Source organism: Balaenoptera ricei, chromosome 2, assembly GCF_028023285.1.
Source record: "Balaenoptera ricei isolate mBalRic1 chromosome 2, mBalRic1.hap2, whole genome shotgun sequence".
NCBI classification, from domain to species: Eukaryota; Metazoa; Chordata; class Mammalia; order Artiodactyla; family Balaenopteridae; genus Balaenoptera; species Balaenoptera ricei.
In genome coordinates this window covers 55827545-55844161 of record NC_082640.1, presented here as the reverse complement: position 1 = coordinate 55844161, position 16617 = coordinate 55827545, and the positions used below count along the sequence as shown (strand labels likewise).

The window sequence follows — 16617 nt, the reverse complement described above, 5'->3', positions numbered from 1 at the left end:
GGGGTCAAAGTGTGTCTGCGGCCTCTTAAAGCTGACAGGATTCTTTCTCCTTTCAGTTAGGGGTCTCACCAGGGTGCTGTGTATAAACTCTTTCTTTTATTGTTGGACTCCTCTTCACAGGACCATAGGGACACACAGAGACCAAGACGCGTATGTAGCGGCACACAGAGGAACCCACAAGCACGTCCGCATGCGCAGTCACAGTCACACACGCCCACACGCGTGAACACACACATACAGCCTCTCAGACACCGGCCAACATATGTGCGTAACTTCCTGCAGTCGTATAATCAGACATGCAGTCAATTCTCGGTAAGGGTTAGAGGTCCTTGGGAAGCAGTTTCAGAGCTCAAGGCCAGGTAACTGTTTTTATGGATCATGTCCTGTGAGGACACCGGTCCACTTATGAAGCCTCGGTGATTTCTGTCCACTTCTCAGGTGCAGTTGCTGGGAAAGGCTGGCCGTCGACACAAACAAGACCTTCGTGTGCTCTGATGACTGGAGGTGCTAAGAAGAAGTGGAAAAAGTGAGGCGGGCCCATGTCCCTGAGTGTGTTCGTGGATAACTCAGGATGGTAGGTATTAAAGCACCCCAAGATGTGCCATTAGATATTAGGTTTTCCTCAGACAGGCCCAATGGTTGCAGGAGTGGATTGATTGTTCCCCTTGCTGAGTGGCCTGAGGGCTGTGGATTCTCCAGGCTTTTGGGGTAGCCCAGGCTCATGGCTCCTGTACAGAGTCCCGCGCAGACTCCGGTTGTGTTCTGCAGCGTCCCAGCATGTGCTTGGATTGATGATGACACCCTTGCATGCATTCCTTGGAAAATCTGAACCAAATGAGTGAGAACACTCTACCGTCTCGTCATCGAAACTGAGGTTCAGCACGTTTCCTCTCTCAGGGGGAGAGGACAGTTAGGAATGAGGGCCAGCGTCCCCCGCCGACATGCATGCAAACACCACCAAGGACTCCAGTATTGGAGGGGCTCCTTTCTGAGGGTTGACCGTGTCTGCACATAAGCTGTGTTATCTGTGAAACCCGGGTCCCTGCTGAATGGCTGTTGAGGGAATGCGAGGGGGCAGGTTCTCCTGCTGGTCTTAAGAGTCAGAGTGTGTGCTGGTCTAGGCCCAGTTAGCTTGCAGTTGGGAGGTGAGTTTTGGCCAGGATCACGCTTCGTGCATGCCATTTTGGGGGTTGATTCTGGAAGCCAAAATGAGCAAGCGTCCCTGGTTGGTGCCTGGAACCTCAGGCCAGGCCTGTGGCCCTCCCTGTTCTTGCGTTTTTCACGGTGAGCTTCTTGAGTGCCTAGTGAGGCTGGAGCAATTGGCGGGGGTGAGCTCGGTTGGGCATCGGCGGAAAGGGGCTGATGGATTAGGCCTCGCTGCTGCCCTTGTTTGCTTCTCTACTTTAACTCCCGGCACAGTGTTGATGCCAAGTGGGTCATCGTGGAGTGGGGAGAGGAATGAGTGCTGAATTTAAACCTGCGTGGATCACTGATGGCCCGTACAGGAAGGGAAGGGAAGATGAGGACATGTCCTTTGTGATGTCGTGGAATAGGCTATCATAACTGGGTTGCAGGTGCTGGCCTCGGCTTCCCAAGGATGTGTCATGTTCGTGATGGGCTGGCATCAGCTGCCTATGGAGGGGATGGCTTTGGCAGTTCAAGTGGATGAGGTGAGGTAGGTAACCTGTGTAGAGTTGGAATCCCATTGCCAGAGGAAAGACACCCAAAGGGTGTCTTGCGAGACGTAAAGAAGATTGACATGGTGACGCGTCTCTGCTGGCCTCCTTGGAGGATGTTTAGTTATGCGAACAACCCCTTTGGCTGCTTTGTTCCCTTGTTTGCGAATGTGCAAAGCGAAAGTGCTTCTCCCGGGGGGGCATGACTCGGCTTGCGAACAGCCAGAGGTTTACCTGGAGCAGTCCGTTGTGGGGACAGAGGTGGGGGCACTGTTGCGACGCCAGGCGCACTGTCGTGGACAGCCACTGTGCCCTTTCAAGTTTCCAGGTCCCCTCGTGTGGCAAAGGTTTTCCGTTGAAAGTCTGTCTGTGGTCGTCGGGGACAGTGCCTTTGATCACTGTGAGTGCCTCGGTAGTGTCGCCGTGGCAGTGGAGAATTGCCAGGATTCATGGGGTGGGGTGGGCGTCATCAAAGCAGACAGGCTTGCGGTGTGTCTTCCCTGCTGTTCAGTGTCTCCGTGTTCACATGATGTCTGTGGCTTCAAGTAGAGTCGAGTCGCCCTGCAGGCAGGAGGAGGGCACTTAGGACGAGGCTGTGTAGCGTTTGAGCGTTTCCTCAGTGGTCAGGGCCGCAAAGCCTACCAGTTGGAAGCTTGCCTATACGTGGCCGGGAAGGTGGCCTAATTTCCGCTGTGGGGTTCCAACCTGTGTCATGGTTGCTGAAGCCCAACACTTCCCATTGAGGGCATTCCCACGGGGTCATGGGAAGTGATTTGGTCTAGTTGGCGAGACGAGGCACTTGGGCCAAAGTCCGTTAACCCCTTGAGAAGTGCCAGGCTGCATCTTGCCTGTCGGCAACTGCAGGTCGGTGTCAGCCTGCCCATGGGAGGTTACCTTGCTTCCGGGAGCACTGGGAGTGACCCCAAGGGCACATCAGATGTGGTGGTAGGTGGCAGGATCTCCAGGTCCACATAGGTGTGACACCCACGGCCGGGAGGGAGGTCTCGTCCAGTCTTTGTGCTTTGGTCAGAAGGCGTGGCTGTGGGAGAGCGGGAGTCTGTGGCCTATTTTGACAGCCTGGGGTTCAAAGTTCGCATGCGGCCTCATGAAGCTGACAGGGGTCTTTCTCCTTTCAGTTGGGGGTCCAACCAGGGTGCTGTGTATAAACTATGACGTTTACTGTTAGAAGCGTCTGCAGAGGGCCACAGGGACACCCAGAGACCAAGACGCGTATTTAGCGGCACCCACAGGTATCCACAAACGCATCCTCGTGCACAGTCACAGTCACACACGCCCACACGTGTGAATACACACATACAGCGTCTCACACACCGAGCAATGTACATGCGTAACTTCCTTCAGTCGTGCTGTGAGACACACAATCAGTTTTCGGTAAGGGACAGTGGTACTTGGGAAGCAGGTTCTAGGCTCACGCCCAGGTTAAGTGTTCACAAAAATCATGTTCTCTGAGGACCCTTGTGCAATTCAGAAACCTGCCTGATTTCTGTCCACTTCTCAGGTGCAGTTGCAGAGTAAGGCTGGCTGTCGGCAAAGGGAAGAAGACCTTCGCGTTGTCTGATGACTGGATATGCTAAGGAGAACTGGACAAAGTGGGGCGGGTGCACGTTGCCGAGCAAGGCTGTGGATAGCTCAGGACGGTAGGCATTCACCCATACTAAGATGTGCCATTGGATATTAGGATTTCCACAGATGGGCCCAATGGTTGCAAGAGTGGATTGATTGTTGGTCTTGCTGAGTGGCCTGAGGACTGTGGATTCCCCAGGCAGTTGGAGTACTTCCAGGTCATGGCTCCTCTGCAGAGACCCACGGCCTTCCCTTTTGTGTTCTGCAGCCTCCCAGCATGTGCTTGGATCGATGATGACACCCTTGTATGCATTCCTTGGAAAATCTGAACAAAATGAGTGAGAACGCTCTACCGTCTCCTCATCGAAAGTGAGGTCCAGCACGTTTCCTGTCTCGGGAGTATGGGACAGTTAGGAGTGAGGGCCAACGTCCCCTGCTGACAGGCATGCAAACCCCACTAAGGGCTCCAGCATTGGAGGGGCTCCTGTCTGAGGGTCGACCATGTCTGCCCATAAGCTGGGTCATCTATGAATCCCCGGTCCCTGCTAAAAGGCCGTTGAGGGAATGCAAGAGGGCAGGCTTTCCTGCTAGTCTTCAGGGTCGGAGTGTGTTCTGGTAGAGACCCAGTAAGCTTGCAGCTTGGAGAGGTGATTTTTGGACAGGATCACACTTTGTGCATGCCGCTTCCGAGGTTGATTATGGAAGCCAACATGAGCAAGCTTCCCTGGTTGGAGCCTGGAGCCTCAGGCCAGGCCTGTGGCCCTCTCTGTTGTTGTGTTTCATGCAGTGAGGTTCTTGACTGCCCCGCGTGGCTGGAGCAGTGGGCGGGCGTGGGCTGGAGTTGGGCGATGGCGGAAGGGGGCTGATGGTTTAGGCCTCAGTGCTGCCCCTGTCAGCTCCTCTGCTGAAGTTGCCGGCACACTGTTGGCGCTAAGTGGATCTTCGTGGAGTGGGGTGTGGATCGAGTGAAGCATTTCAGCCTGGGTGGTGTCTGCTGGCCTGGAGAGAAAGGTAAGGTATCATGAGGAAAGGTCCTGTGTGACGTCGTGGGATGGGTTGTCATCATTGGGTTGCAGGCGCTGGCCTCGGCTTCCCAAGAATGTGTCTTGTTCGTGATGGGCTGGCATAAGCTGCCTATGGAGCGGATGGCTTTGGCAGTTCAAGTGGGTGAGTTGAGGTAGGTAAGCTGTGTAGAGTTGCGATCCCGTTGCCCGAGGAATGACACCCAAAGGGTGTCTTGCGGGAAGTAGAGAAGATCGACATGGTGAGGCGTCTGTGCCGGCCTCCTTGCAGGTAGTTGAGTTATGCGAACATCCCCTTTGGCCGCTTTGTTCCCTTGTTTGGCAATGTGTAAAGCGAAAGTGTTTCTCCCGTGGGGGAATGACGCGACCGGCCTGTGTAGCACGCAGGCCTTTCGAACAGCCAGAGGTTTATCTGGAGCAGTCCATTGGTGGGGCAGAGATGGGGGCCCCATTGCCATGCCTGCTGTGCTGCCGTGGCCAGCCACTGTTCCCTTTCAGGCTTCCAAGTTCCCTCGCATGGCAGAGGTCTTCCTTTGAAAGTCTGTCTGTGGTCCTCGGGGACCATGCCTTTGATCACTGTGAGTTACTCGGTAGTGTCACTGTGGCAGTGGAGAATTTCCAGGATGCATGGTGTGGGATCAGCATCAACCAAGGAGACAGGCTTGCGGTCTGTCTTCCCTGGTGTTCAGTGTTCCCGTGTTCTGAAGATGTTTGTGGTTTCCAGTAGGGTCGTGTCGCCCTGTGGGCTGGAGGAGGGCATGTAGGACGAGGCTTTCAAGGGTTTGAGCGTTTCCTTAGGGGTCAGGGCCGTGAACATTCAAGATGGGAGCTGCCTGAGACGTGGCTGGGAATGTGGACTAGTTTCCGCCGTGGGGATCCGACATGGGTCATGGTGGCTGAAGCCCACCACTTCCTGTGGTGGGCATTCCCACGGGTCAATGGAAAGTGATTAGGCCTAGTTGGCGAGAAGTGGCACGTGGGCCCACGTTCGTTAGCCCCTTGAGTGTTTTCAGACTGCATCTTGGCAGTAGACAGCTGCCGGTCGGTGTCGGCCCGACCATGGGAGTTCCCTTGCTTCCGGAAGTGCTGCGAGTGACCCCAAATGCCCATCAGATATACTGGTAGCTGACAGAGTCTCGAGGTGCATGTCGATGTCACAGCCAAGGCCCGGAGGCAGGTCTCGTCGAGGCTTTGTGTTTTGGTCAGAAGGCGTGGCTGTAGGAGAGCGGGAGTCCGTGGACTATTTCAACAGCCCCTGGGGGTCAAAGTGTGTCTGCGGCCTCTTAAAGCTGACAGGATTCTTTCTCCTTTCAGTTAGGGGTCTCACCAGGGTGCTGTGTATAAACTCTTTCTTTTATTGTTGGACTCCTCTTCACAGGACCATAGGGACACACAGAGACCAAGACGCGTATGTAGCGGCACACAGAGGAACCCACAAGCACGTCCGCATGCGCAGTCACAGTCACACACGCCCACACGCGTGAACACACACATACAGCCTCTCAGACACCGGCCAACATATGTGCGTAACTTCCTGCAGTCGTACTATCAGACATGCAGTCAATTCTCGGTAAGGGTTAGAGGTCCTTGGGAAGCAGTTTCAGAGCTCAAGGCCAGGTAAATGTTTTTATGGATCATGTCCTGTGAGGACACCGGTCCACTTATGAAGCCTCGGTGATTTCTGTCCACTTCTCAGGTGCAGTTGCTGGGAAAGGCTGGCCGTCGACACAAACAAGACCTTCGTGTGCTCTGATGACTGGAGGTGCTAAGAAGAAGTGGAAAAAGTGAGGCGGGCCCATGTCCCTGAGTGTGTTCGTGGATAACTCAGGATGGTAGGTATTAAAGCACCCCAAGATGTGCCATTAGATATTAGGTTTTCCTCAGACAGGCCCAATGCTTGCAAGAGTGGATTGATTGTTCCCCTTGCTGAGTGGCCTGAGGGCTGTGGATTCTCCAGGCTTTTGGGGTAGCCCAGGCTCATGGCTCCTGTACAGAGTCCCACGCAGACTCCGGTTGTGTTCTGCAGCGTCCCAGCATGTGCTTGGATTGATGATGACACGCTTGCATGCATTCCTTGGAAAATCTGAACCAAATGAGTGAGAACACTCTACCGTCTCGTCATCGAAACTGAGGTTCAGCACGTTTCCTCTCTCAGGGGGAGAGGACAGTTAGGAATGAGGGCCAGCGTCCCCCGCCGACATGCATGCAAACACCACCAAGGACTCCAGTATTGGAGGGGCTCCTTTCTGAGGGTTGACCGTGTCTGCACATAAGCTGTGTTATCTGTGAAACCCGGGTCCCTGCTGAATGGCTGTTGAGGGAATGCGAGGGGGCAGGTTCTCCTGCTGGTCTTAAGAGTCAGAGTGTGTGCTGGTCTAGGCCCAGTTAGCTTGCAGTTGGGAGGTGAGTTTTGGCCAGGATCACGCTTCGTGCATGCCATTTTGGGGGTTGATTCTGGAAGCCAAAATGAGCAAGCGTCCCTGGTTGGTGCCTGGAACCTCAGGCCAGGCCTGTGGCCCTCCCTGTTCTTGCGTTTTTCACGGTGAGCTTCTTGAGTGCCTAGTGAGGCTGGAGCAATTGGCGGGGGTGAGCTCGGTTGGGCATCGGCGGAAAGGGGCTGATGGATTAGGCCTCGCTGCTGCCCTTGTTTGCTTCTCTACTTTAACTCCCGGCACAGTGTTGATGCCAAGTGGGTCATCGTGGAGTGGGGAGAGGAATGAGTGCTGAATTTAAACCTGCGTGGATCACTGATGGCCCGTACAGGAAGGGAAGGGAAGATGAGGACATGTCCTTTGTGATGTCGTGGAATAGGCTATCATAACTGGGTTGCAGGTGCTGGCCTCGGCTTCCCAAGGATGTGTCATGTTCGTGATGGGCTGGCATCAGCTGCCTATGGAGGGGATGGCTTTGGCAGTTCAAGTGGATGAGGTGAGGTAGGTAACCTGTGTAGAGTTGGAATCCCATTGCCAGAGGAAAGACACCCAAAGGGTGTCTTGCGAGACGTAAAGAAGATTGACATGGTGACACGTCTCTGCTGGCCTCCTTGGAGGATGTTTAGTTATGCGAACATCCCCTTTGGCTGCTTTGTTCCCTTGTTTGCGAATGTGCAAAGCGAAAGTGCTTCTCCCGGGGGGGCATGACTCGGCTTGCGAACAGCCAGAGGTTTACCTGGAGCAGTCCGTTGTGGGGACAGAGGTGGGGGCACTGTTGTGACGCCAGGCGCACTCTCGTGGACAGCCACTGTGCCCTTTCAAGTTTCCAGGTCCCCTCGTGTGGCAAAGGTTTTCCGTTGAAAGTCTGTCTGTGGTCGTCGGGGACAGTGCCTTTGATCACTGTGAGTGCCTCGGTAGTGTCACCGTGGCAGTGGATAATTGCCAGGATTCATGGGGTGGGGTGGGCGTCATCAAAGCAGACAGGCTTGCGGTGTGTCTTCCCTGCTGTTCAGTGTCTCCGTGTTCACATGATGTCTGTGGCTTCAAGTAGAGTCGAGTCGCCCTGCAGGCAGGAGGAGGGCACTTAGGATGAGGCTGTGTAGCGTTTGAGCGTTTCCTCAGTGGTCAGGGCCGCAAAGCCTACCAGTTGGAAGCTTGCCTATACGTGGCCGGGAAGGTGGCCTAATTTCCGCTGTGGGGTTCCAACCTGTGTCATGGTTGCTGAAGCCCAACACTTCCCATTGAGGGCATTCCCACGGGGTCATGGGAAGTGATTTGGTCTAGTTGGCGAGACGAGGCACTTGGGCCAAAGTCCGTTAACCCCTTGAGAAGTGCCAGGCTGCATCTTGCCTGTCGGCAACTGCAGGTCGGTGTCAGCCTGCCCATGGGAGGTTACCTTGCTTCCGGGAGCACTGGGAGTGACCCCAAGGGCACATCAGATGTGGTGGTAGGTGGCAGGATCTCCAGGTCCACATAGGTGTGACACCCACGGCCAGGAGGGAGGTCTCGTCCAGTCTTTGTGCTTTGGTCAGAAGGCGTGGCTGTGGGAGAGCAGGAGTCTGTGGCCTATTTTGACAGCCTGGGGTTCAAAGTTCGCATGCGGCCTCATGAAGCTGACAGGGGTCTTTCTCCTTTCAGTTGGGGGTCCAACCAGGGTGCTGTGTATAAACTATGACGTTTACTGTTAGAAGCGTCTGCAGAGGGCCACAGGGACACCCAGAGACCAAGACGCGTATTTAGCGGCACCCACAGGTATCCACAAACGCATCCTCGTGCACAGTCACAGTCACACACGCCCACACGTGTGAATACACACATACAGCGTCTCACACACCGAGCAATGTACGTGCGTAACTTCCTTCAGTCGTGCTGTGAGACACACAATCAGTTTTCGGTAAGGGACAGTGGTACTTGGGAAGCAGGTTCTAGGCTCACGCCCAGGTTAAGTGTTCACAAAAATCATGTTCTCTGAGGACCCTTGTGCAATTCAGAAACCTGCCTGATTTCTGTCCACTTCTCAGGTGCAGTTGCAGAGTAAGGCTGGCTGTCGGCAAAGAGAAGAAGACCTTCGCGTTGTCTGATGACTGGATATGCTAAGGAGAACTGGACAAAGTGGGGCGGGTGCACGTTGCCGAGCAAGGCTGTGGATAGCTCAGGACGGTAGGCATTCACCCATACTAAGATGTGCCATTGGATATTAGGATTTCCACAGATGGGCCCAATGGTTGCAAGAGTGGATTGATTGTTGGTCTTGCTGAGTGGCCTGAGGACTGTGGATTCCCCAGGCAGTTGGAGTACTTCCAGGTCATGGCTCCTCTGCAGAGACCCACGGCCTTCCCTTTTGTGTTCTGCAGCCTCCCAGCATGTGCTTGGATCGATGATGACACCCTTGTATGCATTCCTTGGAAAATCTGAACAAAATGAGTGAGAACGCTCTACCGTCTCCTCATCGAAAGTGAGGTCCAGCACGTTTCCTGTCTCGGGAGTATGGGACAGTTAGGAGTGAGGGCCAACGTCCCCTGCTGACAGGCATGCAAACCCCACTAAGGGCTCCAGCATTGGAGGGGCTCCTGTCTGAGGGTCGACCATGTCTGCCCATAAGCTGGGTCATCTATGAATCCCCGGTCCCTGCTAAAAGGCCGTTGAGGGAATGCAAGAGGGCAGGCTTTCCTGCTAGTCTTCAGGGTCGGAGTGTGTTCTGGTATAGACCCAGTAAGCTTGCAGCTTGGAGAGGTGATTTTTGGACAGGATCACACTTTGTGCATGCCGCTTCCGAGGTTGATTATGGAAGCCAACATGAGCAAGCTTCCCTGGTTGGAGCCTGGAGCCTCAGGCCAGGCCTGTGGCCCTCTCTGTTGTTGTGTTTCGTGCAGTGAGGTTCTTGACTGCCCCGCGTGGCTGGAGCAGTGGGCGGGCGTGGGCTGGAGTTGGGCGATGGCGGAAGGGGGCTGATGGTTTAGGCCTCAGTGCTGCCCCTGTCAGCTCCTCTGCTGAAGTTGCCGGCACACTGTTGGCGCTAAGTGGATCTTCGTGGAGTGGGGTGTGGATCGAGTGAAGCATTTCAGCCTGGGTGGTGTCTGCTGGCCTGGAGAGAAAGGTAAGGTATCATGAGGAAAGGTCCTGTGTGACGTCGTGGGATGGGTTGTCATCATTGGGTTGCAGGCGCTGGCCTCGGCTTCCCAAGAATGTGTCTTGTTCGTGATGGGCTGGCATAAGCTGCCTATGGAGCGGATGGCTTTGGCAGTTCAAGTGGGTGAGTTGAGGTAGGTAAGCTGTGTAGAGTTGCGATCCCGTTGCCCGAGGAATGACACCCAAAGGGTGTCTTGCGGGAAGTAGAGAAGATCGACATGGTGAGGCGTCTGTGCCGGCCTCCTTGCAGGTAGTTGAGTTATGCGAACATCCCCTTTGGCCGCTTTGTTCCCTTGTTTGGCAATGTGTAAAGCGAAAGTGTTTCTCCCGTGGGGGAATGACGCGACCGGCCTGTGTAGCACGCAGGCCTTTCGAACAGCCAGAGGTTTATCTGGAGCAGTCCATTGGTGGGGCAGAGATGGGGGCCCCATTGCCATGCCTGCTGTGCTGCCGTGGCCAGCCACTGTTCCCTTTCAGGCTTCCAAGTTCCCTCGCATGGCAGAGGTCTTCCTTTGAAAGTCTGTCTGTGGTCCTCGGGGACCATGCCTTTGATCACTGTGAGTTACTCGGTAGTGTCACTGTGGCAGTGGAGAATTTCCAGGATGCATGGTGTGGGATCAGCATCAACCAAGGAGACAGGCTTGCGGTCTGTCTTCCCTGGTGTTCAGTGTTCCCGTGTTCTGAAGATGTTTGTGGTTTCCAGTAGGGTCGTGTCGCCCTGTGGGCTGGAGGAGGGCATGTAGGACGAGGCTTTCAAGGGTTTGAGCGTTTCCTTAGGGGTCAGGGCCGTGAACATTCAAGATGGGAGCTGCCTGAGACGTGGCTGGGAATGTGGACTAGTTTCCGCCGTGGGGATCCGACATGGGTCATGGTGGCTGAAGCCCACCACTTCCTGTGGTGGGCATTCCCACGGGTCAATGGAAAGTGATTAGGCCTAGTTGGCGAGAAGTGGCACGTGGGCCCACGTTCGTTAGCCCCTTGAGTGTTTTCAGACTGCATCTTGGCAGTAGACAGCTGCCGGTCGGTGTCGGCCCGACCATGGGAGTTCCCTTGCTTCCGGAAGTGCTGCGAGTGACCCCAAATGCCCATCAGATATACTGGTAGCTGACAGAGTCTCGAGGTGCATGTTGATGTCACAGCCAAGGCCCGGAGGCAGGTCTCGTCGAGGCTTTGTGTTTTGGTCAGAAGGCGTGGCTGTAGGAGAGCGGGAGTCCGTGGACTATTTCAACAGCCCCTGGGGGTCAAAGTGTGTCTGCGGCCTCTTAAAGCTGACAGGATTCTTTCTCCTTTCAGTTAGGGGTCTCACCAGGGTGCTGTGTATAAACTCTTTCTTTTATTGTTGGACTCCTCTTCACAGGACCATAGGGACACACAGAGACCAAGACGCGTATGTAGCGGCACACAGAGGAACCCACAAGCACGTCCGCATGCGCAGTCACAGTCACACACGCCCACACGCGTGAACACACACATACAGCCTCTCAGACACCGGCCAACATATGTGCGTAACTTCCTGCAGTCGTACTATCAGACATGCAGTCAATTCTCGGTAAGGGTTAGAGGTCCTTGGGAAGCAGTTTCAGAGCTCAAGGCCAGGTAAATGTTTTTATGGATCATGTCCTGTGAGGACACCGGTCCACTTATGAAGCCTCGGTGATTTCTGTCCACTTCTCAGGTGCAGTTGCTGGGAAAGGCTGGCCGTCGACACAAACAAGACCTTCGTGTGCTCTGATGACTGGAGGTGCTAAGAAGAAGTGGAAAAAGTGAGGCGGGCCCATGTCCCTGAGTGTGTTCGTGGATAACTCAGGATGGTAGGTATTAAAGCACCCCAAGATGTGCCATTAGATATTAGGTTTTCCTCAGACAGGCCCAATGGTTGCAAGAGTGGATTGATTGTTCCCCTTGCTGAGTGGCCTGAGGGCTGTGGATTCTCCAGGCTTTTGGGGTAGCCCAGGCTCATGGCTCCTGTACAGAGTCCCACGCAGACTCCGGTTGTGTTCTGCAGCGTCCCAGCATGTGCTTGGATTGATGATGACACGCTTGCATGCATTCCTTGGAAAATCTGAACCAAATGAGTGAGAACACTCTACCGTCTCGTCATCGAAACTGAGGTTCAGCACGTTTCCTCTCTCAGGGGGAGAGGACAGTTAGGAATGAGGGCCAGCGTCCCCCGCCGACATGCATGCAAACACCACCAAGGACTCCAGTATTGGAGGGGCTCCTTTCTGAGGGTTGACCGTGTCTGCACATAAGCTGTGTTATCTGTGAAACCCGGGTCCCTGCTGAATGGCTGTTGAGGGAATGCGAGGGGGCAGGTTCTCCTGCTGGTCTTAAGAGTCAGAGTGTGTGCTGGTCTAGGCCCAGTTAGCTTGCAGTTGGGAGGTGAGTTTTGGCCAGGATCACGCTTCGTGCATGCCATTTTGGGGGTTGATTCTGGAAGCCAAAATGAGCAAGCGTCCCTGGTTGGTGCCTGGAACCTCAGGCCAGGCCTGTGGCCCTCCCTGTTCTTGCGTTTTTCACGGTGAGCTTCTTGAGTGCCTAGTGAGGCTGGAGCAATTGGCGGGGGTGAGCTCGGTTGGGCATCGGCGGAAAGGGGCTGATGGATTAGGCCTCGCTGCTGCCATTGTTTGCTTCTCTACTTTAACTCCCGGCACAGTGTTGATGCCAAGTGGGTCATCGTGGAGTGGGGAGAGGAATGAGTGCTGAATTTAAACCTGCGTGGATCACTGATGGCCCGTACAGGAAGGGAAGGGAAGATGAGGACATGTCCTTTGTGATGTCGTGGAATAGGCTATCATAACTGGGTTGCAGGTGCTGGCCTCGGCTTCCCAAGGATGTGTCATGTTCGTGATGGGCTGGCATCAGCTGCCTATGGAGGGGATGGCTTTGGCAGTTCAAGTGGATGAGGTGAGGTAGGTAACCTGTGTAGAGTTGGAATCCCATTGCCAGAGGAAAGACACCCAAAGGGTGTCTTGCGAGACGTAAAGAAGATTGACATGGTGACACGTCTCTGCTGGCCTCCTTGGAGGATGTTTAGTTATGCGAACATCCCCTTTGGCTGCTTTGTTCCCTTGTTTGCGAATGTGCAAAGCGAAAGTGCTTCTCCCGGGGGGGCATGACTCGGCTTGCGAACAGCCAGAGGTTTACCTGGAGCAGTCCGTGGTGGGGACAGAGGTGGGGGCACTGTTGCGACGCCAGGCGCACTCTCTTGGACAGCCACTGTGCCCTTTCAAGTTTCCAGGTCCCCTCGTGTGGCAAAGGTTTTCCGTTGAAAGTCTGTCTGTGGTCGTCGGGGACAGTGCCTTTGATCACTGTGAGTGCCTCGGTAGTGTCGCCGTGGCAGTGGAGAATTTCCAGGATTCATGGGGTGGGGTGGGCGTCATCAAAGCAGACAGGCTTGCGGTGTGTCTTCCCTGCTGTTCAGTGTCTCCGTGTTCACATGATGTCTGTGGCTTCAAGTAGAGTCGAGTCGCCCTGCAGGCAGGAGGAGGGCACTTAGGATGAGGCTGTGTAGCGTTTGAGCGTTTCCTCAGTGGTCAGGGCCGCAAAGCCTACCAGTTGGAAGCTTGCCTATACGTGGCCGGGAAGGTGGCCTAATTTCCGCTGTGGGGTTCCAACCTGTGTCATGGTTGCTGAAGCCCAACACTTCCCATTGAGGGCATTCCCACGGGGTCATGGGAAGTGATTTGGTCTAGTTGGCGAGACGAGGCACTTGGGCCAAAGTCCGTTAACCCCTTGAGAAGTGCCAGGCTGCATCTTGCCTGTCGGCAACTGCAGGTCGGTGTCAGCCTGCCCATGGGAGGTTACCTTGCTTCCGGGAGCACTGGGAGTGACCCCAAGGGCACATCAGATGTGGTGGTAGGTGGCAGGATCTCCAGGTCCACATAGGTGTGACACCCACGGCCGGGAGGGAGGTCTCGTCCAGTCTTTGTGCTTTGGTCAGAAGGCGTGGCTGTGGGAGAGCGGGAGTCTGTGGCCTATTTTGACAGCCTGGGGTTCAAAGTTCGCATGCGGCCTCATGAAGCTGACAGGGGTCTTTCTCCTTTCAGTTGGGGGTCCAACCAGGGTGCTGTGTATAAACTATGACGTTTACTGTTAGAAGCGTCTGCAGAGGGCCACAGGGACACCCAGAGACCAAGACGCGTATTTAGCGGCACCCACAGGTATCCACAAACGCATCCTCGTGCACAGTCACAGTCACACACGCCCACACGTGTGAATACACACATACAGCGTCTCACACACCGAGCAATGTACGTGCGTAACTTCCTTCAGTCGTGCTGTGAGACACACAATCAGTTTTCGGTAAGGGACAGTGGTACTTGGGAAGCAGGTTCTAGGCTCACGCCCAGGTTAAGTGTTCACAAAAATCATGTTCTCTGAGGACCCTTGTGCAATTCAGAAACCTGCCTGATTTCTGTCCACTTCTCAGGTGCAGTTGCAGAGTAAGGCTGGCTGTCGGCAAAGAGAAGAAGACCTTCGCGTTGTCTGATGACTGGATATGCTAAGGAGAACTGGACAAAGTGGGGCGGGTGCACGTTGCCGAGCAAGGCTGTGGATAGCTCAGGACGGTAGGCATTCACCCATACTAAGATGTGCCATTGGATATTAGGATTTCCACAGATGGGCCCAATGGTTGCAAGAGTGGATTGATTGTTGGTCTTGCTGAGTGGCCTGAGGACTGTGGATTCCCCAGGCAGTTGGAGTACTTCCAGGTCATGGCTCCTCTGCAGAGACCCACGGCCTTCCCTTTTGTGTTCTGCAGCGTCCAGGCATGTGCTTGGATCGATGATGACACCCTTGTATGCATTCCTTGGAAAATCTGAACAAAATGAGTGAGAACGCTCTACCGTCTCCTCATCGAAAGTGAGGTCCAGCACGTTTCCTGTCTCGGGAGTATGGGACAGTTAGGAGTGAGGGCCAACGTCCCCTGCTGACAGGCATGCAAACCCCACTAAGGGCTCCAGCATTGGAGGGGCTCCTGTCTGAGGGTCGACCATGTCTGCCCATAAGCTGGGTCATCTATGAATCCCCGGTCCCTGCTAAAAGGCCGTTGAGGGAATGCAAGAGGGCAGGCTTTCCTGCTAGTCTTCAGGGTCGGAGTGTGTTCTGGTATAGACCCAGTAAGCTTGCAGCTTGGAGAGGTGATTTTTGGACAGGATCACACTTTGTGCATGCCGCTTCCGAGGTTGATTATGGAAGCCAACATGAGCAAGCTTCCCTGGTTGGAGCCTGGAGCCTCAGGCCAGGCCTGTGGCCCTCTCTGTTGTTGTGTTTCGTGCAGTGAGGTTCTTGACTGCCCCGCGTGGCTGGAGCAGTGGGCGGGCGTGGGCTGGAGTTGGGCGATGGCGGAAGGGGGCTGATGGTTTAGGCCTCAGTGCTGCCCCTGTCAGCTCCTCTGCTGAAGTTGCCGGCACACTGTTGGCGCTAAGTGGATCTTCGTGGAGTGGGGTGTGGATCGAGTGAAGCATTTCAGCCTGGGGGGTGGCTGCTGGCCTGGAGAGAAAGGTAAGGTATCATGAGGAAAGGTCCTGTGTGATGTCGTGGGATGGGTTGTCATCATTGGGTTGCAGGCGCTGGCCTCGGCTTCCCAAGAATGTGTCTTGTTCGTGATGGGCTGGCATAAGCTGCCTATGGAGCGGATGGCTTTGGCAGTTCAAGTGGGTGAGTTGAGGTAGGTAAGCTGTGTAGAGTTGCGATCCCGTTGCCCGAGGAATGACACCCAAAGGGTGTCTTGCGGGAAGTAGAGAAGATCGACATGGTGAGGCGTCTGTGCCGGCCTCCTTGCAGGTAGTTGAGTTATGCGAACATCCCCTTTGGCCGCTTTGTTCCCTTGTTTGGCAATGTGTAAAGCGAAAGTGTTTCTCCCGTGGGGGAATGACGCGACCGGCCTGTGTAGCACGCAGGCCTTTCGAACAGCCAGAGGTTTATCTGGAGCAGTCCATTGGTGGGGCAGAGATGGGGGCCCCATTGCCATGCCTGCTGTGCTGCCGTGGCCAGCCACTGTTCCCTTTCAGGCTTCCAAGTTCCCTCGCATGGCAGAGGTCTTCCTTTGAAAGTCTGTCTGTGGTCCTCGGGGACCATGCCTTTGATCACTGTGAGTTACTCGGTAGTGTCACTGTGGCAGTGGAGAATTTCCAGGATGCATGGTGTGGGATCAGCATCAACCAAGGAGACAGGCTTGCGGTCTGTCTTCCCTGGTGTTCAGTGTTCCCGTGTTCTGAAGATGTTTGTGGTTTCCAGTAGGGTCGTGTCGCCCTGTGGGCTGGAGGAGGGCATGTAGGACGAGGCTTTCAAGGGTTTGAGCGTTTCCTTAGGGGTCAGGGCCGTGAACATTCAAGATGGGAGCTGCCTGAGACGTGGCTGGGAATGTGGACTAGTTTCCGCCGTGGGGATCCGACATGGGTCATGGTGGCTGAAGCCCACCACTTCCTGTGGTGGGCATTCCCACGGGTCAATGGAAAGTGATTAGGCCTAGTTGGCGAGAAGTGGCACGTGGGCCCACGTTCGTTAGCCCCTTGAGTGTTTTCAGACTGCATCTTGGCAGTAGACAGCTGCCGGTCGGTGTCGGCCCGACCATGGGAGTTCCCTTGCTTCCGGAAGTGCTGCGAGTGACCCCAAATGCCCATCAGATATACTGGTAGCTGACAGAGTCTCGAGGTGCATGTCGATGTCACAGCCAAGGCCCGGAGGCAGGTCTCGTCGAGGCTTTGTGTTTTGGTCAGAAGGCGTGGCTGTAGGAGAGCGGGAGTCCGTGGACTATTTCAACAGCCC

At 54.9% G+C, this 16617-nt stretch overlaps 6 non-coding genes across 6 annotated transcripts; all 6 read left to right on the top strand.

Moving 5' to 3' along the window:
- The first annotated feature begins 785 nt into the window (after window positions 1-785).
- LOC132361002 (small nucleolar RNA SNORD116) lies at window positions 786-878 on the top strand. Its single transcript, XR_009501319.1, has one exon. It is a non-coding gene; the product is annotated as a small nucleolar RNA SNORD116 (small nucleolar RNA).
- Window positions 879-3545: 2667 nt separating this feature from the next.
- Window positions 3546-3638, top strand: LOC132361771 (small nucleolar RNA SNORD116). Its single transcript, XR_009502039.1, has one exon. It is a non-coding gene; the product is annotated as a small nucleolar RNA SNORD116 (small nucleolar RNA).
- A 2687-nt stretch (window positions 3639-6325) lies between these two features.
- On the top strand, window positions 6326-6418 carry LOC132361029 (small nucleolar RNA SNORD116). The gene has a single exon (XR_009501344.1). It is a non-coding gene; the product is annotated as a small nucleolar RNA SNORD116 (small nucleolar RNA).
- A 2667-nt stretch (window positions 6419-9085) lies between these two features.
- Window positions 9086-9178, top strand: LOC132361770 (small nucleolar RNA SNORD116). The gene has a single exon (XR_009502038.1). It is a non-coding gene; the product is annotated as a small nucleolar RNA SNORD116 (small nucleolar RNA).
- A 2687-nt stretch (window positions 9179-11865) lies between these two features.
- LOC132361028 (small nucleolar RNA SNORD116) lies at window positions 11866-11958 on the top strand. The gene has a single exon (XR_009501343.1). It is a non-coding gene; the product is annotated as a small nucleolar RNA SNORD116 (small nucleolar RNA).
- Window positions 11959-14625: 2667 nt separating this feature from the next.
- LOC132361769 (small nucleolar RNA SNORD116) lies at window positions 14626-14718 on the top strand. The gene has a single exon (XR_009502037.1). It is a non-coding gene; the product is annotated as a small nucleolar RNA SNORD116 (small nucleolar RNA).
- The last annotated feature ends 1899 nt before the right edge of the window (window positions 14719-16617 follow it).